The following is a 24611-nucleotide window of genomic DNA, read 5'->3' on the forward strand; positions in this document are numbered from 1 at the left end:
AGTGGATAGATTGGCCCACCCAGACCAGCAGCCCCTACCAAGAAACTGACTCAACTGGAATTGTGACCCCAGGGACTGGAAAAACACAGGAAGATGATTTCCACACCCCTATAATTCTGCCCAAATTAATGAACCTAATTACCTAATCCTTTGCCTGCTAAACTATGCTTAAAAACCCTGGCTCCTAAATTCTCAGGGAGGCAGATTTAAGAAATGTCTTTTGTCACCCTGTTTAGCGCTATGCAAATAAAGACAGAGTCTTTCTCCATTGCAATCTCAACTGTCTCAGTACACTGGCTCTTCTCTGTGCAGCGGGCAACATGGTTGGACAGCAACAATTGAAAGACTGATAAATGTTGCATATATTTTTAAAAAGATAGGATAAATAAAATTTCATTAGCGGTAATCTTTGGGTAGTAGGATTACAACTTTTTTTTTCCTTTAGGACTTTCATTTTTTTCTCAAGGTTAATATTGTTGTTGACCATATATTACTGTCATAATTAGATATTTCAAGAATTATAGATGTGTTTATATGTCTTTATATATATCTCTATACATAATACTTAGGTATTTGTCTTTATTACTATTAGAATGATATATGATAAGAACTTTTATTTGAATCTAACCGTTCTTTTATTATAGTGGAACAAAATCTAAGTTTCAACTAATAAATTCAAATTCAAAAAATATATGGATTAAGAATATTTTCACATTCATGTAAACATTTTTATTAGAGCACAGGCAAACAAACACACACAAAATGGATTAAGTTGAATATAAGGCACACACTGTATTGTAACATACAGAATTGAACTATTTAGAAAAATTTAATATTACTAAGGACATATAGATTGTTTTTTTTTTTTCTTTTTTTTTTTTATTCATGATAAATTATTAAGTGAACAGTGCAAGTTAAAAACAATAGTTTCATATTTTTTCCCCACCCCCCCTTTCCCGAGTCAGCACCTTCAAGTGTTACCACTCCCCAAACAGTGCACAATGCACTCATTGTGTAGGCATACCCCCATCCCCTCCCCCACCCCCCACCTCAGTCTGACATCCAATTGGTGTCGTTCCCAGATTTGTATTTAGGTGATGATCAGGGAAACCAATTTTCTGGTGAGTACATGTGATGCATGTTTTTCCATTCTTGGGATACTTCACTTAATATAATGGGTTCCAACTCTCTCCAGGAGAACCATAGAGATGTCGTATCTTCATCATTCCTTATAGCTGAGTAATATTCCATGGTATACATATACCACAGTTTACTAATCCAATCATGTATTGATGGGCATTTGGGTTGTTCCCACATCTTTGCTATTGTGAATTGTGCTGCTATAAACATTTGGGTACATGTGCCTTTGTTACAGAATGACCTTTTTTCCTTTGGGTATATGCCCAGTAATGGGATTGCTGGGTCAAATGGCAGGTCTACTTGAATCTGTTTAAGATACCTCCATAATGCTTTCCACAGGGGCTGCACTAGTTTGCAGTCCCACCAGCAGTGTATTAGTGTTCCTGTCTCTCCACACCCACGCCAACATGTGTTGTTTTGGGTTTTTTTGATAAAGGCCATTCTCACTGGGGTTAAGTGATATCTCATTGTGGTTTTGATTTGCATTTCCCTGATGATTAGAGATGTTGAACACTTTTTCATATGTTTGTTAGCCATTTTTATATCTTCTTTTGAAAAATTTCTATTCATGTCCTTTGCCCACTTTTTGATAGGGTTGCTTGATTTTTTCTTGCTGATTTTCCTGAGTTCTAAATAGATTCTTGTTATCAGTCCTTTATCTGATGTGTAGTATGCAAAAATTTTTTCCCATTCTGTAGGTGGTCTGTTTATTCTCTGGACTGTTTAGATTGTTTTTGAATGTGAACTTTTTGTACTACCTTGTATTGCCTGCATTACTTTGAATCCAAATTGATTAAATAATATATCTTCTATTTGATTTAGATTATAAAACAGTTTTAAGCTTTCCAGTACAGGGAAAAAAAAAAAAAAAAAAAGCATTCACTTCAATTTCTTTCTAAATTGGGAAGATCCAGCTGACACTTGGGAGTGTTTTTGTTCAAGGCACTGTTTTTATCGTTTTCATTTATTAAATCCTTTATTCTCAACAATCATTCTAGGAGATAAAACTATTCCAATCTCCATTTTGCAAATGTGTAACTAAGTCACAGGTGATATAATTAATAAATGGAGCAGTTGGGAATTGAGATCAGAGAGAATTATTCTAGACTTGATGATTTTACAACTGTATTTGGACATTATTGTATGCTAATGTGTAAGAGATGTTTCCACTATACATCCATTTTTTAAAAAAATAAATTCAAAGAACTTTTAGATATACTCATAATATTATATTTATTTAAGCTGATATTAAAATATTCTGTATGTCATTATTCTTTTGCCTTTGGCAAAATATCAAAGTATAAAAATCTATCTTTGATGATTTGCTTTATAAATATTCAAAGAAATTTTGGATCTTTCATGTTCAACTTAAACTTTTGATCCAAAATCTGTCTATATTCTTGGACTTGCCTTTGCCACATAACATAGTTTTTCCTAAACCATTCTTGACAAATTAATTCACATGTCATATTTTGCCTATCAATTCTAGTTTGGTTTGAAATTCCAGAATACAGCCATGCTTTGACACACTGTTTTGTGTTTTCTGGACTAACTGACAGAGCTAACAATTTAAAGACACTGTTGGTCTTGGTCAAGCTTGCTACTTAAAGCTTAGGTGACCTCAGTATTTGATGACTAAATTCAATTTTCTCTTTTGTAAAATACAGGGCCTATTGACACCTATCATACCTATTGATATGACTTTTAACCATATTAGAATTTATATGTAATAGTATTTTGACATAAGTGAGTTGGTACTCTATTTAAACTACTTAACTTTTAATCCCTTATCTATACTATAAATAGCTGCCTTTTCCCAGTGGCCTAGCTCTCAGGCATAGCTCCTCTTAACATTAATCTTCTTCATGTTACCTGCAACCTATTATGATGGAGTTATACTTTTGCCAAGAAGGTGATGACTTATGTATTGTGATATTTTGAGGGTTAAGGAAAAATAATGCTTTTTACAATTCATTTAAAAATAACTGGATATAACTTCAAAGTGATAAAAAAACATAGTTACACATGGCTTATAATTTTTCTTAATTAGATAAAGTAATTATATAACTTTATTATGTATAATACATATACTATGTCCTATATAATATATGTATATATAAATGTTTTATATAATATGTAAACATTCACACACTTGGCTTTTTCCTATAAACTTTTTACCTGGCTATATAACTGAACATTTACTAAAATTGATAAGAATATTTTCTAAGTACTCAGTATTATCATATGTGAAAGAAAATTTTATTTTTTCTTTGAAATATTGAAGGCTTTAATTGCTTTTTTTACTGTATTGAACCAGGTAGAATTTCCAGCACAGTGTTGAACAGAAATCATGATAGAGAGTATCCTTGTCCTCTCATCATTTCAAAATTAAATATTAATATAACTTTTGCCATAGATTATCAGAATAAAAATTTCCTCTGAATTTCTAACTGGCTTAGAAAAATTATATTAAATAGTTATGGATTTCTGTCCATTAAACTTTGTTCATCTCTTGAAATGCTCATGTGGTTTATCGCCTTTCTTTTGTTAGTATGGTAAGTTTTAATTGACTAATTGATATGAATTCCTGAAATGCATGCATCTACACAATTCTGTGTTATAATTAAACATATTGGTGATTGTCTTTGCTAATATTCTGTTTAATATTTTTACATAAAAAAATTGAGAGTGAAATTGGCCTGTTAACATTCATGTCAAGAGATCTTATAATGTGAGACAGAGTGTTCCCGCATTTTCTAATATCTGTAAGAATTTCTATAATTTTTTTAAACATGTATAGAAGAATTTACTGGTAAAACCACCAAATTGTTAATTTTCTTTGTGAGAAGTTTTCAATATAAACTCAATTCACTTAAAACTGTGTGAAACACTCATGGTTCCTTTCTTCATAAAATGTTTATACTCATTGAAGATCTATCATTGATAAGCTGCATATTTTAAAAAAATAACTTAGCTAAAATTTGGAAAACGGAAGATAGACCCATATTTCAATGAGAATAGAAAGTTAAGGAAAGAAATACAGTAATTCCAATTAGAAGATTATGGATTAGATATAGCCTAAATAAAACAAAACCCCACAATGTAATAAGCATTTACAGACATAAGAATTAGAAAGAATTATCAGTGATTAAATAAATTATTTAAGTATCTAAATCTCACAATTAAAACAAGGAACACGTTGAAATAAAAATAAAATCAGAAAAATATTACTTGAAAAATAAATAATAAGGGAGATTAGGATTGTTCTAAAACTGTGAAAGTTCTTTATAAAAATAAAATAATCAAAACCTAACTAAGAAAAAAAGTAGGAATAAACACTCAAAATTAGAAATGAAAAGGGAATAATACTCCCTGAAAGAGGAAATTAAAAGTACTATAAAAGCACTTTACAAAATCTTATGCAAGTGAATTTAATATCTCATTGAAAGAGACAATTTCCTGAGGAAAATGTAAATTATAAAAATGTATCTCAGGAGGAATTGCAAACCTCAACAGATCCTACCAGTGGACGAATTTGGGGCATTCAAGAAAGTACAATTCTCCAGGCCCTAGCCCAAAGGGATACTTTCAGATATATTTGTGGATGAATTATTTCAATCTTGCTTAGCAAAAATATTCTGATATTATATAAATTGTGCCAAAGCTTGTTCTCCCTGTTTCTGAATATGTTGTGAACAGAGACATTCGCTATCTTAATGTTAGAATAACTTTTCAAGATTGTTTTCATAGTGAACAGCTTTGGAAGATAACAGTGTCTACATCCAGAGTAGAGGGTAGTTCTATTTGCTGTTCAATATAATAAAGATAATGTCTCTCTCTAAAGCAAAGGTTAGGCAGAGTATTAATAGCCCTTTAGAAAAGAGGTTTTATCTACGACCATAACACCCTGAACCCACCCGGTCTCGTCTGATCTCAGAAGCTAAGCAGGGTGTGGCCTGGTTAGTACTTGGATGAGAGAAAAGACAGGTTTCTTAAGCCTGGTGTTCCTTAGCTGTCATGCAAACTCACTGCATGTGCAACATCCATGGGACCCCTTCCCCTCCCCTGTGGACTGTAGGAGGTAAGGTGAAAGAACATGAATGTGAACATGCTTCTCACTGTGCAATAATAATGTCCTTTTTTCCTCTGAAACAGTAATTTTGTGTCTTTTTTTAAAGAGCTCGTGAAATCTCAGTCTGCTAACTGGTTAGCTTGCAAACAGAGTAAAATCTTAGAACTTTCATAGGACTTTCCTTCTTTTCTATGCATTTTCCTCCTTCCAGAGCATTTTCTTTCCTTGTCTCCATCACTGACATCCCCATGCCATCACTTTGCCTGATATTTACATTTCAGACTTTATCTGACCACTCATGCATGGACTAGAAGCCCACTTACATGCTCAGATAGCAGCTTGAATATTTTATATTGTAATTTATCCCAATAGATTATGTGTGCATGTATATATGTATTTGCCTATACTTCTTCATTAGTGCCAAGTTGGAAATCATGTCTGTTTTGTTTAGTTTTATGTTTAACACATGACGTAATGTCTAATATAGACACTCAGTAAAATTTAAAGAAATAACCTAATTATTCAGAGCTATGTCTGATACACTAGATGTTTAACAATTTACCTATTTTAGTGTAACCTCTATGGTTACACTGAAGAACTCAAAGTAGACATACCCTTTGATCAGAGCTATCCCACTACTGGGTATCCCAAAGGAGAACAAGTCATTATATAAGGTAAACATGTTTTTGTTTTACTTTCTGTGTTTTATTTTGCTCAGAATAAACTGTTACGGTTTATTCTTTTGATTTTTTTTTGATTGTCTAGATTTGTTTTTCTTTTTATCTGCAAAGATGATACTTTTAAAGTATGTGTTTTTGATGGACATTGGACATGTTGAAGGTCAAAGGTTTATTTTTTGTTTTTTTACTTTCACACCAGTATTTTATAATATGTCAGAAAATCATTAATTATAGAAATAAGCTAATTTGGGGAGAAATTTTTTTAGCATTAGATTAAAATGGCACTTTGTAAAATAAATTGTTAAAGAATTAGGATTAATTAAAAATGTGGAAACTCTATAGTTCTATATTAACTATGAAACCATCTTAAATATTCAAACATATTTTCCATATGCTAGAGAAGATGCAGACTATAAAAATATTAATAAAATGAAAGAAATACTAAGCTTCACTTAGGAAGCTTTCTGTCAGTACTTTATTTTTTTCTAAAATTGCTTCACTTGACTGTTTACCTCTTTTTAAATTTTTAACAAAAAAATACTGAAAACTATGCTTAGTACTTTAAAGAACGACATAGACAGAATTCAAAGGAAGATAATTTTTTTTATTTCAGCATATTATGGGTGTACAAATGTTTACATTACGTATATTGCCCTTGTCCCCCTTTTCCCCCCGCCCCCAGTCAGAGTTTCAAGCATGTCCATCCCCCAGGCAGTGCGTACAGCACTCATTATGTGTGTATACACCCATCTCCTCCTTCCCCCTCCCATCTGCCCGACACCCGATGAATGTTATTCCTATATGTGCACATAGGTGTTGATCAGTTAAAATCAATTTGATGGTGAGTATATGTGGTGCTTATTTTGCCATTCTTGGGATACTTCACTTAGTAGAATGGGTTCCAGCTCTATCCAGGAAAATACAAGAGGTGCTATATCACCATTGTTTCTTATAGCTGAATAGTACTAGCTCACCCAACTAAAATAAATGAAAAATTTAAGAAAAGGCCAGGCGCGGTGGCTCACGCCTGTAATCCTAGCACTCTGGGAGGCCCAGGAGGGTGGATCGCTCAAGGTCAGGAGTTCGAGACCAGCCTGAGCAAGAGCGAGACCCCCCATCTCTACTAAAAATAGAAAGAAATTATCTGGCCAACTAAAATATATATATAAAAAAAAAAATTAGCCAGGCATGGTGGCGCATGCCTGTAGTCCCAGCTACTCGGGAGGCTGAGGCAGTAGGATCGCTTAAGCCCAGGAGTTTGAGGTTGCTGTGAGCTAGGCTGACCCCACGGCACTCACTCTAGCCTGGACAACACAGCGAAACTCTGTCTTAAAAAAAAAAAAAAAAAAAAGGTTTAAGAAAATCAGTGAAAACAAAATATGAGTTATATGTTAACCTAGAGTAAATCCTCTTTCAGTTGGAAATGTTATTTTAGAGTCCATGGAAACAGTGCAGAGATTATTTCAAAAATCACTATTGTGGTACTGATAATCTCTGAGTTTTATAGATATATCAGAGAATTGCAAAAAGATAATAACAAAACCCAGATCTAGTTTGAAGCAATTCATATGAGAGAGAAAATTACTCTTTCATATCTATCTATGTAGATAGATAAAGGAAAATAAAATAAGATAAACTATATAAGTACAGTTTTCCCTAATGTTAATGGACATGTGATATTATCAAAATTATTTTCAGTTTAACATACTCAGAAGGATTTTGTGTGAGAGATCTATATATAGTCATTGAATGAGAGTGAATAAGGTAATTTTACAGTGCATATCAGGAAGAATACTTTCCTGGAACTCCAAAAGGACATTTTTACATTTCTATTGCTTTAATGATTCTAAAACATTATGTACTCCTACACCACACAAAGAAAAGTGCTGGCTACAGGATAAGATTGAGAGCTTTAGCTCTTTTTGAACAAAAGCTTTGTCTCTTTGTGTGCTCTGAGAAACCGGTTCTTACGTGCTCCAAATTATTGGTCTCAATGGTGTTGGCATTTTATCCCTACTATTTTCTCTCAGTTTTCTTGATTGTTAGACAATGGTAACTGCACCTTGTGACCAGGGTTTATAGTTTATTTTCTTGTTGTTCTATATAGATGTTGATAACTCTCCTCTTCCTCAGTTAATTTTAGTGGAAAATCATCAGTAATACTATAACTGTATATACCAAATATATAAGAATATATTTTGCCATCATGGTTGAAAGGATATGTTCTAATAGTGAGTAATGTTTTGAATTCAAATTTTTCATTCATTTTTAAAGGGTAATATGATCTTTAATATTTCTTCATGTTTGTAGAACATTTTCCTTCTTCCATTGCAGAATCTGCATATCTAAATATGTGAAAGAATCTAAATATATTTCTTGATTCAAATCCAACATTTCCCGATGTTTATTGTGAAATTACCTGATCAAAGCAAGAATTTTCAAAAGTGTTAACATTTTTAGAATATTGGTGATGCAAATTTAATGGCTCTCTTTTTTTCTCCTTTTTTCAAAATAACATTTTGAACAAAATAACAGCAATTTGTTTAGAAATGCAGTAAGGTACTCTAAGGACCCTCACTTTGCACAATGTGTATGTGGCTTACCCAATGGAAAATCAATGTAAGCACATCAACTCTGACAGGCTGTTATCAACATTTTACAGAGCCTAAAATCAACCTGAAAGATAACCTTTGGAAACTCAGAGGAAAATAACACTTTTATATTTGCCATTCTCTCTTAATGGAGACAAAGCCAGAGACTATGTCTTTAAAACCATGTGTTCTCCAATGAATTGCTTTAAAAGTTGCATTTCCTGTTGGAAGTAACTTTTATCAGAATGAGACAAAGCTTTGGATTGCGTTGTTTGACAAAATATTGCATATTCACATATCTTCTTATAGTAGTTATATGATTTGAGATACTCAGTTATTACTAACTTGTCATTCCTGACCATGATATAAAGGGACCTTCTAACTCAAAGAAGTAGGAGGCAATCAAAGTTTGTCTATTTTAATTCAACATTGTATGAAATATTTTATCTGTTTAAAAAAATGATTAAATGTTTACTCTGTTCCAGGCATTTTAGAGAATTTACATTATTTAACCTAACTGCATTCAAGAAAGTTCAGCATCATTAACCTCATTTTACAACTGATGAAACTAGGGTTTACAGAGGTCAACTAACTTATTCAAGGTCACATAGGCGCTAAGTAATAGACAGCATTCTACACTATGATGCCAAAGTAGGTTTTTGAAGGTATATGCTATCATCCTGATATTCTTGTGGTCTTAAAGAAGTATTGTTTTTTGGAGTATACATTTCTAGCTGTGATTAGATATTATTGGCTTAGAAATAGATATGCAAGAGAATATAATAAATCTATCCTACCCATTATGTCTTTTCAGGTTATTTTAAAAATGCATATGAGAATAGTTCTAGTATTTTTCTTACTACAACTAATGCTTTAAAATAATTCACTATTTGAAATAAATCTTGTTAATGTTTTTCAGAAATCACATTGAACAACTATTTATTTCCCTGTAATGTTTTGCTTTTAAACATACAGAAGCAAACAGATCTTGGTGGGTAGGGAGGGAAAAAGAGAATTAAACTTTTCTATATGATTTAATTGCATAGAATTCTATGTTCTTATTTTGAACATTTGTGGGTGGTTTTCTACAGAAAGAACTGAATGACATGTAGGCAGAAAAGCCACTTGAAGAAAGCATAATTTTAGGGTAAGACAGCTTAGCTTGTGAGAGCCATGAGGTTTGAATAGGAGACTAACTAGGACAAAGTAGACATATAGTAGTAGAAAGTTATTACTGTTTATGTGTTCACATTAGTATATGTGCAATATCCACAGAGTTTACACAAAAAGGAAAGTACCAAATACCAAAGTACATATACATAGTAACTTTACCATGGTTATGGTGGTAAAACAAATTAATATACTCACCATCTCAATTATCCATTTTTATTCCCCTTATGGCATGAAGAGCTATAATTTACGCATTTAGCAAAAATACTAAATACAATAAACTATTATTAATTATAAACCTTATGTTGTACATTAGATCTTTCAACTTGTTCATACTATGTATTTGCTACATGGTGTCCTTTGAAGTCTATTTCTTCATTTCCTGTTCCTCCACCCCAACCCTGGTAACAATTGCATTATTCTCTATCTCTATATATTTGACTTTTATTTTTTAGATTCCACATATAAGTGAGATCACGTAGTATTTATCTTTCTGTGTCTGGTTTATTTCACTTAGCATAATGTCTTCCAGGTCTATACATGTTGTGACAAATGGCTGCATTTCCTCCTGTTTTAAGTATGAAATAGCCAATATTTACATGTAAATATATATATATGTACACACTCACACATATATATACATCACTGTTTTTTTAACCCATCCATCCATTGATGGACACCTGAGTTGTCTGCATATCTTGGCTATTGTGAATAATGATTCAGTGCACTTGGAAATGTAGATATTTTTAAGAGAGATTTTATTTTATTTTAAGATTTTATTTTCATTTCAAAATAGGATCTTATAAATCATAGCAGCATGACAGTCATAAACATTAAAGTTTCAGGGTGGCCAACCTTATGATGTCTCATTCCATTCATGTGTGGAGCCTCTGCTCTCACAAGGAGGACTGTGATAGATGAGGACTGAATGACATGTAGCCAGGTGATAGCTTCATTGGGCATCCTGTTCTGGATGTGGTATTTTACTGGAACAAACCTACTTGGTATGTGGTTATTGATCTGACAAATGCATTCTTTTAAATCCCTATCAATCATGAGGATTAAAAGTAGTTCTGTTTTATGTGCAAAGAACAGCAGTATACATTTATGATCATGCCTCCTGCTCTCTGTCACTACATAAAATAGATGGGTCTTGAAATCTTGAAGTTCTGCACAATATCTACCCTATTCTCTATAACATTGCCATCATATAGCAAACAGAATGTGGCAAGTGTAAACAATTTCTAGGAAGACATATTCTCATCAAGGGTGGAAGATAAACTCTCGCTGCTTAACCGGTAAAAATTTTAAGTACCAAGGATTTGAGGAATTCTATAATATTTCCTCTAAGACAAAGTTTGAGTTGTGTGCCTTACACATACCATCACTAAGAAAGTGGCTTAGCATTGATGAATAAGTATATACTATTTTTGAGAATACTTACTACAGTATTTTTCATATGGAAAGCTGCCAATTTTGAGTGAATCTCGAAGTGAAAAGGGCTCTATTGCAAGTACCAACTAGATGTAACCTGCCCTACCACTCAGGCACGTGAAGTCACTGAGCCATTAGTGCCAGGCATATCTACATTGAATAAAAATGCTGTGCCAAAGTCTCCAGTATAACACAATAGAAGAGTTTCATGGAAGACAGATCATGTTTTTATTTTGGCAGAGAAGCAAACTCCATTTCAAAAATATGCCCTGGTTTATTCTGGGTCCTAACAGAAACTCAATGCTTGACCACAGCATATCTGAAGCTGCCCATCATGAGCAAGGTGTTATCGGATCCACTGAGTTATGAAGTCAGGAAAGCACAGCAGCAATCCATCTTATGAAATGGTACACTCAAGATCAGACCTAGCCAGATCAGATGACTCCAGTAAATTATGTGATCAGGCATCCCAGACTCCTGTGGCATTTCTCTCTGCTGTATGGACACTTCTCCTACTCAAATCTATAGCTTCATGGGGGCTCTGCAAGAACAGCTGAAGGAGGAGAAAAAAGTGTACTCCTGTGTAGTGAAATAATGCATTGAGGTTAACATTAAATAAACTATCATTATATTAAAATATCTTTAAGGTGTGACATAAAACTCATACTCTGAGCAATGGAATGAAATATCCCATTTTTATGGAATGAGAAATTGCCTATGGTAAAACTAGGCACAAAGAACTTAGGAATGGCAAATACAGAAGGAGTATGACTGGATGATCTGAGACAAGGAAATCTGGAAGAGAAACATGCAGGTAAGATCATGTGAGTGAGTATAAAATATGTACATTTTTATGTGGCAGGTTATTACCTATCAGAGAATATTCATCACAGAAGAGGTATTCCAAAACCAAGTAAAAAGATGATTTAACCTATGGAAAGCAGCCAGTCTTTAGCCTAAATTCTCTCCCCCTGGGAACATGGTGAAAGACAGAGGCTCTGTCTGCATGGGCCCAACAGTACAGTGGGGTTTCTTTCCCAATACTGCTCTAGGTATTGCCTCTGCTGAAAATGCAGCCCACCCATTGCAACTCCCATGCTCTGCATTCATGCTCTATAGCATCACAAATCTAAATAAGTTACCTGATGCAGGTGTCTTTCTTGAGATATGCTTTCATGGTTATTCAATCTACGACAAATAAAAAGAGTAGGAGGTGTTAGGGACAGGTGTAGGTTGGCAGTGCTAACCACTGGAAAAGAGGAGCAGGACAAAAATGAGGAGGCCAATAAGCATTTAGAACCAAATGTACAAACAGCAGAAATTTGAGGTTAGGGACTTTTCCTGGCCAGAAGCATGCACAGAAACTAGGAGCTCATGTTCAAAGGTAACTTTTTCCCCAGTAACATACATTAGCATAGTAAAAATCACACCTCCCAGAGCAATGACAGTTTACAAACTTCATGGCAACCCTTGGAAGTTACTTTATAAGGATAAAATTGGGGAAGGCCTTTACTTCTAAGAAATCTCCACCTTTTCCTCAGAAAAATGATAAGTACTCTGCCTACCATTTAGCATATCATAAGGTGTAGACATAAAAGTAGAAGTGTGGTTAAACCCTAGGGGCTTCTCCACTCTCTGAGATAGATCCATTCTCCCTCAGGAAATGTGCTTTTGCTTTCTATACTTAAAATTCTGCAATGAAAGTTACTTGTGTGAAAGTGCTAAGTGTCTGTCATCACTATGTTGCACCAGCCCTGCTTGCAATTTTTCCAAGCAAGGAGAAAGAGAACTGGGACAACACCCCTCAAAAAACTCAACTCAGATATTGCCACACACAGTAGGAGTGAAGCTATAGGGTCAGTTCTGAAAATAAATTTGAAATGATAATCAGCCATGGTTTGTGTGTAATAGGCCATTGGAGTTAGAAAGATCTAAGATGAAGCAATAAATTTAGTAGTTGTAATAATATAGGATACTTACATCCATAAAACCAATGGGTTACCTTTTGTTTCAGCAGTGAAGAGGCCCAAGATTTGATTCCTTGGTATGCCAACATGTAGATGTTTGGCATATGAGACAGAGAAAGGAGATCCATTCAAATGAAAGAAAAACTGGGAGAGCATATTTTTCTGGAAATAAAGAGAAAAAAGTATAAGAAGGAGAATACCCATTTACACCAAGCACTATCAATGGGTCAAGTAACATAGGGACAGAAAATTCTCCATTACATTGAGTGACTTGAAGAGCAGTGTAGAAGACCAGACTGAACTGGTTTGAGTAGAGAAGGGATGAGAAGGATTAAAAGCTTGGAAATCAACAGTCATTCAAAGCATTTTGCTATTAAAAAAAAGCTAGTAGCTAGTATGTACGTAACTGACGGTGGAAAAGAAGTTAGAGAATGATGTCTTAAATATGGGAAAGATAAGACGATGTTTGTATGCTGATAAGAATGAGCTTGTAAACTGAGAAAAGTTACTGCAGGAGTAAAAGGGATCATTGCTGAAGTAATGGTCTTGAGTTATGAGAGGGCCCTTCCTTTGACTCAGGGGCAGAAGCCATGGGAAGGCCTAGTTAGCAGTGGTCACTTCAACTTCCTTTTCATTTATTTTTTTTATCATTTTGATATGGTGAAATATAAATTGTTAGCAGAAATACTTGTAAAGATACATACATGCACACAATCTAGATTGTTATAGCCTAAGATGTGAGAAATGACCACCTAAAGACTGAATTGAGCCAAATTAGGAGTCTTTATTAGCTGGCCAGCGACCACCCCTGTTCTGGGAAAGTCCAGAGACAGAGAATGGTCCCAATCTTAAAGTGGGCAGGGGTTATATACCTTTACCATTAACAATACTAACAATACACATACAGCTCAGAACATTGATTACAATAAATCATAAGCAAGCAAACTTACAGAAGCAAATAGCAACCGTTAAATCAAGGAACATTTCTTTGAGGAACATCCAAGGAACATTTTTCCAAGGAACAGTACAATGTAACTATATACACCTAGTGATTTTAAACAATCACTTACAAGTTAATCACTTTATTTTTTTTTTCTGTTATTCATGTATTTTTCTCTCAGCTCATAGGTCATGGGCCCATGAATCACACAGCAGCAGTGAGCCTGTACACAAGATGGCTTCACTGTGGCTCACAGAGCTATAGTGATTACTGTGCCTCATCACATAGATATACTGCTTTAACTATAAAATATATTAATTCTGCAATTGCTGAAAACAGTCCTTTAGATTTTGATAGTAGGTTCATTATTTTAAATGCTTCCAATATAACATATATATAGAGAGAGAGTTATAGTAATAGTTAAAGGTATGCTGATATAGGTAATATCTGCATAATTGAAACTGAAAATAATTAAGAAAAATAAAATGTCCTACAAAATGAAGGAAAATGCAGCTTGTCTTTTCAAATGTCATAAAATCTAATCATACATTGGATTATAAGAGTAATTATAATAACATACAGAAAACCTTAAGCATTATATAAATATGATTGACTCATAATTACTAAGTCAATAACAGATGAGAAAAATTTAACTGCTGTGATTTCCAAAACTTGCAAACCATTACTCCATTGTTCATATCTTAACATTTGTCATTTGAAATTGAGACTTTTTTAAATTTAAGAAATGAAAGATGATTTCAAAAATAATTTGATATTTAAGCGTGGGAAACATTGTCATTAAGTGACACCGCCACCTTGCTTTAAAAAGCTGTTTTCCATTAGTGATATGCAGTATGACTGCTGAATGACCAAAATTTTTTTAGAAGCTAAATATTGTAACATCTCCTTTATGCAGTGTAATTGAGAAATTAGTTGTTACAAGTTACTAAAGTTATATTTGTAATTGTCAAATTATGCCATATAAGTACAGTGACCTTAGTGTTCATTTGATTAAAACTTCTCATATTTGAAATTAGGCAACTGAGTTTCAGAGAGGTTTACTGTCCTGCCTGCAAGTCTACGTGAATATTTTTGCAAAAGTAGTAAAACCTAGGTCTTATAGTTTTAAGTTTTCATTCAACATAATGTTCATTTGTTTAAATATTTTAAATCACCTATGGTGGGCAGAATTTTAAGATGACCCCAGGATATATACTTGTCCCTGGAGTATGGGCAGACCCATAAATACATTGAGATGTTATTCCAGTGACAAGGTTACTTTACGTGATAAAGGTGAAGTGATTTTACAGATGTAGTTAAAATCCCAAATCAGTTGATTTATAACAACTGATATAAAGGACAACAAGCAAATAAAGCTTTTTAAAAAAAGGACTGTGTCCTCCTAAAGAGAGAGAGATTTTCCTGCTTGTTTTGAAGACGTGAGCTGCTGTGTGATAAGGTTTCAGAGGGCTTCGGAGACCGCCTTGTTGCAAAGCATGTCAGCCTCTAATAACTAAGCAGCCTCCAGCCAATGACCAGAAAGGAACCAGGACCCTGAGCTACAGATTTGGGGCGGGGGGAATGAAAGCTTCTAACAACCTGAGTGAGCTTGGAGGCAGAATATTTTATAAACAAACTTACAGATAAGAATGGAGACTGGTTGACCCCTTGGTGGCAGCCTAGTGAAATCTTAAGCAACGAATTCAGATACACAATCCGAATTTCTCACCCACGAGAACTGTTGAGATAATAATTGTGTTTTTGTAAGCTGCTATAAGTCTTAAAATTTATGTTTTGTAAAGTTAACTAAGCTAAGAGAAATAAACACTTGTTTCCAACATTATCAATTACAAAATGATGCATACATGATATATTGATTTCACTTTTTAAACCTTTTTGTTGATTTAACTTACATTTCACAGCTTCAGTTTCCATGATTTCGTCAGAGTCAACTGTGACAGGGAATTGCTAGATCTCAGATAGGAACAAATTTAAATGATGATGAAGGACTGCCTTCAGATATTGGCCTTAGTGACATCCACAAGTGTAAAGCTTAGGAAAAGAAATGAGATTTAGAACTCAAACCAGAGACAAAAAATAATAAATCTTTGATTTAAAGTAGAATTGCTCTAGACCATTATAGAAAAAGAGATTGAGTGACAAATCTAAATAAGAATCTGGCCAGCTCATTCCTGAGTATGTGGCTTTAACTGAATATCTTCCAGAGAAGTATTATTTATGTGGATTTACCAACTGGACTGGGACTGCTTCAAAACAGCAGAGAATAAGCTTCTCAAAAGTACGTTTCTTATAAAGTGGTCAAAAATAAATTATATGAATTAAGAAAAAGAAAAACCATTGGGTACAATGTACACTACCTTGGTGATGGGTACACTAAAAGCCCAGGTGTCAGCACTATGCAATATGTCCACGTAACTTGTACCATCTATTCGTACCACCCAAATAAATGTAGATTAAAAAAAGGAAACATACTGAAAATTTTAACAGTTCATACTGAAAGTTCTGATTACTTTCTGTCAAATTTATTGGAAAGTTTTAATAATTAAGATGCTTAAAAACAAAACTATAGTGTGGGTTAGTGAATTTAGTGACTATCATGTAGTATCCTACAGTTCCTTAATAAATGGATATAGTTGGTGAGTCAAGGGAATAAATACCACATTAAGATAAAAAGTCAATACTTGAGGTTTGGTTGACCTCCTTCTCCAGGAAACTGGTTTGATTTTGCACAATTGAAGTATTTCATATTATATTATAGATGCCTATGGTCAATGACCAGTAGTAAAAGTCATAGATATTAAATTTTTCAGATCAAACATATATTGCAATATAAGATGTTAATGTCCTAATTCTGAGTGTTATTAATATATTGAAGTAAATAAAAATCAACAGATGTATTTTGTTAATAAAAGAACCAGAGTTACATTTCATTATTTTTTTCAAAATATCTCTGGTCTAATATTCAAATGAATATTTTCTAGCTAGACATTTTATGGGCCATAATTTTAATTGTACAGAAAAGATTATTTTCCATATTCTTTATTAGCAAATTTTAAGTTCAATATGAAGCTAAATTTAGTGGATAAAAAGGAATTTTAACCAAATGAGGCTAAAACCAGTCAGTTAAGGGTTTATATTTTACGTCTGCTTAAATTTGCATTCAGTTCTGGGATGTGCAGTACACATCAAGATACTGAAATTGGTACTTGGAAGGGAATAAAATATTTGGTCATTGATTGTCATCTGGCACAATAGCTTCCTACTGGGCACAATTGGTTCATATAGCTGCTGACTTTTAAGATATGTTTACATTAATATGTGGTTTCCAAATTATGGTTTACTTAGCAATTTTTCTACTTATTTCAGTGGATGAATATCCAACAGATCTAAATTTAGGGTTGCTATCTGTAGTATCCCTTGCTGAACACAGTTAAACACAGTAGACTAATAGACAAAGGTTGGGCTTTTATGTGTTAGTAGTAATTAGCATGAGTGCTGAGCATCTGTATTAATCATAAGGTTTTAACAACAATTTCCCAATGTATTATTTTATGGAAAAAACATTGCTTATATAAAATTCCGTGGCATTAGAAGTTTTTAATTCCCTTCTAAGTCCTCCACAATATCTTCTATGTAATTGTTAATTTACTCTTATATGTACTCTAGTATTCTCTAAGCCAGGGTAATCCAATATTTGACATTAGGCTGATTAGCAAAATAATCAAAATGACAGATTGCGGAAAACTTATATAGCTTCTCAGTCTCTCAAATAGCTTTGATTAATCTGTTGATTTATAGGCATTTTATATCCTGGACCAACTGGAGAATTTGCTCTTTTTCTGGATGCCAAAAAGATTCCTCACTGAAATGACAGATCTCTGTACTTCTGCTATTTTTTGTGCCCTTTGCCACACATGTGAACTATAAAAATGTTTAACGTGCCGGCTACTTTCTTCTTTTCTGTCAAATCAGCATGATGTCATCAATAGGAGAAATGAATGTGATATCATCTACAAGGGTATAATGATAAAGATCTCTGTAGATGACTTGGGCAAGACAAAACAAATAGGTTTTTCTGAAAAAAGAAAGTAAAAGGCCATTTCAATTTGTTTCAGGTGAAAGCAATCTTCTCCCATGCTTCTTTGCTTGTAGCTATAAACCAGAGATTAACATATTATTTTTATAAAGGACCAGAGAATAAGTGTCTTAAGCTTTGTGGACCCTGGAAACACTGTTGATGACGGTCAAGTTTGTCATAATAATGCAAGAGCAGTCATAGACAATATGTAAAAGAACGGATGTCCTCACTGGGTTGCTATGGATTTTTATTTGCAAAAACAGACAGCCGCCAAGATGTCCTCCTCCCACCTCCCCTGCTTTAGTTTGCAGATCCCTGATAAAAAGAAACATAAGTTTACCAGATGAATGGTATTATTCCAACTTCCAAGGGCTATTCCTGTGCTCTAGAAAAGAGAATGTATTCAAACTTCATCTCCAATAGAAGACAGGACTTGATTAATAACACTAGTTGTGTCATTCTCAAGTCCTGTCATTTAAAAAAAAATTATTTACTTATTAATTTAGACAAAAATAAAAATTAAAACAGATGTGTAAGGAATCAAAACACCTGCATATTCCACATTTTTTATTGTGGCTAGAGTGATATTTAAAATATTCAACCACCAGGTTAAGCAAGGGCACTAAACAATCCAATTGAGGCTGACAAAAATCAATGAATGACCTATACTAAGTAAATATCAATTCTGTTAGTGACATTGCATCTACATAGATGTGGATGTGTGTCACCAGTATGATGTATGAAGACAGGTGTTTAGACATTTCTACCATGAAGTTTTTACAATGGTTTAAAACTGCCAATGTGAGATTCAGCTGGCTGCTGAGTGTGTTAATTCCAGCTATTTCCTGTAGCAGACTCTTCCAGCTGGCATGCAGCAAAACAGTGGTTTGCTGTAACTGGATTATAATGTCCTACGATATTGATCCCCTTAGTCCATGGAGCATTAGGGCATTGTCTTTGGAAGCCAGAATCCCTGGTTTGTTACTTAGAGCTAACGGAACCCTTATTTTTCTGTGGATATCATAACACGAAAAAAATTGCCATTCTGCTGCTCTCAGGGAATGAGTAAATATACACAGGTTAATTTAGGGCACCTCTGGGTTACAACAAGGAGGTCTCCAGTGATGACTCCATTTATCATCTGCAAAGGCTGCATTCAGTCTGGTGAACTAAAGTTACTTGCTAGAACTGTGATTAATTTGGAGTCAGTTACTTGGTTGGACTGTGAGTGGCAATTTCCTTTGGGGAAAGATCAGATCAATGTTTCCTGTCAATATATATGATACAATAGCAAAATTCCTCAGGAGACTCATCACGTTTTTTTCAAAAGTGCTTGGATTTGTTGCATATAGGTTTGAAAATGGGACAGGGCCAATATTCTCAGAGCATTGTTGTTCATGTGGTGGCCCAGATGTTTTCAATTACGAAATCCTAGCTTTACTAGTTACTCAGTTGCCTGTTGTTTAGTTACTTAGCTGCCTGTTGATTTCATTGATGAAAGTCATACATTTTCAGTCAGGTTTCCGCCGTGTCAGACCGCTCTCTGAGTCCTGAATGCTCTATTTTTCTCTTCTGCCTTTCACAATGGCCATGATACTTTGATTTTCATGGTTTCTGCTAGCAACTATTTTTGATAACTCTAGGCTTCTCCCATGGCTTTTAGAACTGTGGACTAAATTTTCATTTTATCCTCTCCCACTAGCTTTCCAAATTTAGCAAGCATAGCTACAAATATGTTTTGTAAACAATTGAGCACTTCTCCCAGCAATTGTTCATGGCAAGAGTAAAGTGGGGTAGGCAGAATAATTCCCCCACCAAAGATGTCCACATCCTAATCTTTAGAAACTGTGAATATATTACCTTACATGGCAAAAAGGGATTTTGCAGATGTCATTACACTAAGGACCTTGAGATAAGGAGATTATCCGGGATTATTATTATCTGTGTGAGCCCAGTCTAATTATATGAGACATAAAACCAGAGAACCTTATTCAGCTGTGGCAAGAGGTAGACACGATGACTGAAGAATGGTCCGAGAGATGCAATACTGTTGGCTTTGAACACAGGGGAGGGGAACCATAAACTGATGAATGTGAGCAGCCTCTAGATGCTGGAAAAGGCAAAGGAATGGATTTTTCACTAGAGCAAACCCAGCAAGACACCTGGTCTGATTTCTATCCCATAAAATTCTAAAATAATATATCTGTGTTGTTGTAAGCCACAAAATTTCTAGTAATTTGTTATAGCCATAACAGAAAACTAATACATAAAAAATGTGAAGAATTTTTCAAAAGGTTTTTTTTTTTAAAGTTTTAAGAAGTATCTTTGGTTGAATTATATATTAGATGCAATTTAATATTTCTGTGTTCTGTAATCCTTAAATCTCTTCTCCTTATTAACTAACTTCATATTGAATGGGGAAAAGTTGAAAGCTTTTTCTCTAAGATTTGAAACAAGACAAGGATACCTACTTTCACCACTTTTATTTAACATAGTACTGGAAATCCAAGCCAGAGCAATAAGACAAGAGGAAGAAATAAAGGCCATCCAAATCAAAAAGGATGACGTCAAATTGTCCCTCTTAGGAGATGGTGTGATCTTATATATAGAAAACCCTAAAGATTCCAGTTAATAACTTTTAGAACTAATAAACTAATCAGTATATTTGCAGGATACAAAGTCAACATACAAAAATCAGTAGCATTTCTATATACTAATAACTAACTATCTAAAAAAGAAATCAAGACAGCAATTTCATTTACAATAAGCTGCAAAAAATGTGATACCTAGGATTATATGTAACCACAGAGGTGAAAGATCTCTATAATAAAAACCATAAAAATGCTTAAAAAAATTGAAGAGGACATAAATAAATGAAAAATGCCCCATGTTCATGGGCTGGAAAAATTAACTTTGTTAAGATATTCATACTTCCCAAAGTGATCTACAGACATAATGCAATCCTTATCAAAATCCCAATAATATTCTTCACAGAAATGGAAAAAAAAAAAAATTCTAAAATTCTTATGGGATCACAGAAGACCCTTTTTCTGAGCAAAAAGACTGGAGACATCACACTACTTGACTTCAAAATATACTAAAAAGCTATAGTAATCAAAACAGCATAGTAATGGCATACCAATAGACATAATAGACCAATGGAACAGAATAGAGAACACAGAGATAAATCCACACGCTTAAAACCAACTGATTTTTGACAAAGGTGCCAAAAGCACACATTAGGATAAGGGCATACTTTTTTAATAGATGGTATTGGGAAAGGTACATATCCACATACAGAAAAATGAAGCAAGACCCCATCTTTCAACATACACAAGAATCAACTCAAAATGGAGTAAAGACTTAAATGTAAGACCTTAAACAATAAAACTGCTAGGGAAAAAACATAGGGAAAACTCCATAATATTGGTCTGGGCAAAAATGTTTTAGATAAGCCCTCAAAAGCACAGGCACTAAAAACAAAAATAGACAAATGAGATTACATCAAACTATCAAGCTCCTACCAACAAAAGAAACAATCAACAAAGTGAACAGACAACTTAAAGAATGGGAGAATATATTTTCAAACTATGCATCATACAACAGGCTAATTTTCAGAATATATAAGGAACAAACAACTCAATAGAAAAAAACAACTCAATTGCAAAACCAAAATAATATAATTGAAAAATAGGCAAGAGGTATAAACAGACATTTCCCAAAAGAGGACATATAAATGACCAACAAGTATATGGAAAAATTCTCAACATCCCTAATTAGCACAGAAATGCAAATCAAAACCACAGCAAGATATTTTCTCAGTCCAATTAGAATGACTATTTTCAAAAAAGACAAAAAATAACCAAGGCTGGTGTTGATGTGGAGAGAGAGGATCTCATACACTTTTGGTAGGAATGTAAATTAGTATAGCCATTATGGAAAACAGTAGAAAAGTTCTTCAAAAAATTAAAAATAGAACTACCATGTAATATAAAAATACCACTATTGGGTATATATTCAAAAGAAATGAAATCATTATGCCAAAGAGATATCTGTACTTCCATGTTTATTGCCACACTATTCACAATAGCCAAGATGTAGAGTAAACATAAGCGTCCATCAGCAGAAGCATTAATAAAGAAAATGTAGTATATACACACAAGAGAATACTAGTCAGCCACAAAAAAGAATGCAATCTTGTCATTCACAGCAACATGGATGAACCCGAGGGACATTACGTTAAATGAAACAGCCAGGCTTAGAAAGACAAACACTGCATAATCTCACTCATATGTGGAATCTAAAGAAGTTGATCTCATAGAAGTACAGAGTTGCAATAATGGCTACCAGAAGCTATGGATAACAGGGGGTATTGGATGATAGGAAAAAAAAAAATCAATAGGCATAAAATGACAATTAAGGGGAACAAGTGCTCATATTCTATTGCACAGGAGGATAACTCTGGCTAATATTGCACTATATATTTCAAAATATCTAGAAAAGATAATTTTGAATCTTCCCACCACAAATAAATAATAAATATATGAGGTTATGTATATGCCAAATACTCCAATTTGATTATTACATAATGTATACATGAACTGAAACATCACAATGAACCCTATAATTGTGTACAATTATTATGTGTCAAAAGTAAAGTCTAATATTTTTGATAAAGGAAAGATAGAGAAAAAAGGAATATTATCTAAAACAGCAGGAATATCTCTCTAAATCTGGGTGCTTACTTATTATACCTATTATTTAATTCCTGTCCTTCACTTATCATGCATGATCATAATTGGGTAGTCTAACATTGATTTCTGTAATGTTACCAGGGCAAGAAATTTCAGAGACCAGTACTCTGATTAAGAGTGCAACTAGAGATTCATATTTAGTTGACCTCCTTTTGTTTACTTCAGTCAATATTTTTTTCTGCAGAAACTCACAATCAAATGAAGGTTAACATTGCTTGCATTTCAGTAAGAAAAGTTTGTGGAAAATTTGTGCTTGGAGAATCAGACAACAGATTATATGGGATGACTAATTTTATCTTTGCTGAGATATTTCCCAAGTTTTCTGTGGCCTGACAGCAAGAGCTCTTCCCCCTTTTACACAGGGTGGAGTAGATGTGCTCTTCTGGATGTCTGGATACCTGTTAAACTATTGTTTGATCTGCTTGTATGGCATCCATTTGAAGCAATTGAAACCGCTACTATCATATATTTCTTCTGTACTTTCATAAGACATTTTCAGTTTTTTAGAGCTAAAGAAAGTCAGAGAACAAATTGTACCCAGGAAACACCTGAAAATAGTATGAAGCTGGAGTTGTCAGAAATATAATACACTGGCAGAAGATGAGACTCTCAAGACTTTTACAGAATGTTTTGTCGTACACTACTTTAGCCACTCAACATTTTTTATTTTTAATGATAACAGTATGTATATTTCTATGCCAAGATTACTTGTACTACTAACAACATCAGAACAAAATACCAGGAGAAAAAAGTCTGTTTCCTTCTAAATTTGTAGACCAGAAGCCAATATATAAAGGAAAATATAATTGTAAATATAATGACAGAGTATCTTTGAGGTAGCCAAAACACATTACTGTTTCTATCAGTTGGAGTTTGTTGTAGATATAGATGTATCCACTGTACTATTCTATTACACATTTATTTTTCTTTCAAAAATTAATGTTCTATTTTTATTCATCAATAATTGAATAGCGGTAGTGAAATTAAAAATTCAAAGTGGAAATGCACAAGAAAGATTTTGAGTTACAAACATACAAATTATATTGGATCAAACCTACATGAAATAATTGTTAATAATTCTTTTTTACTTAAGAATAGTTAGCATGAATATTAAATAAAACAATAACTTTAAAATAATTTATACAATATTACTTTTAAAATTATTTAAAATTGAAAAAAATGTGTTTAGCATTATTTGCTAGACAGAATTCAAATGAATACTGTTTCTGAATTTCAATGATTTGTTTCTAAATTTTAACTAATACCATAATCCTTGTTATATAATTAAAATTGTAAGTTCTAATATCCTCATGTTTTTATGATTAAATTTCTTCTTTGTTTATAGTCTGACGCCGTATGTTTTATTATACATTTTTCAGAGTTTCTTTTTTTTCTCAGATATACATGGAAAATTTTTGTTGTTCACTTCTAAATTACTTACAAAGAGCTAATTCTGTATATGTGCTATGAGTAAAATTATTTTGGTAAAACTATTGAATGTCTAGGTTATCTTATTTCATTATACCATAAGTATCTAAAAATTATCTACAGCAGGGAAAAACATAAAAGAGCGTCCTTATTATAATATATATAGTCTAACTATCAGTGTAGAAAAACTCTGAAAAAACACATCAAAACACAGTGAAACCCTTGACAACGCAGGATGAGAGGAACACTACTGCCCCCAAGTGCCTGATTGGAAACTGATGATGCCAATGTCTTGGGATAGAAGGTGACTTGCTGCTCAATCAGATTTTATAGCCA

This window comes from Eulemur rufifrons, chromosome 17, assembly GCF_041146395.1.
Source record: "Eulemur rufifrons isolate Redbay chromosome 17, OSU_ERuf_1, whole genome shotgun sequence".
Taxonomy (NCBI): domain Eukaryota; kingdom Metazoa; phylum Chordata; class Mammalia; order Primates; family Lemuridae; genus Eulemur; species Eulemur rufifrons.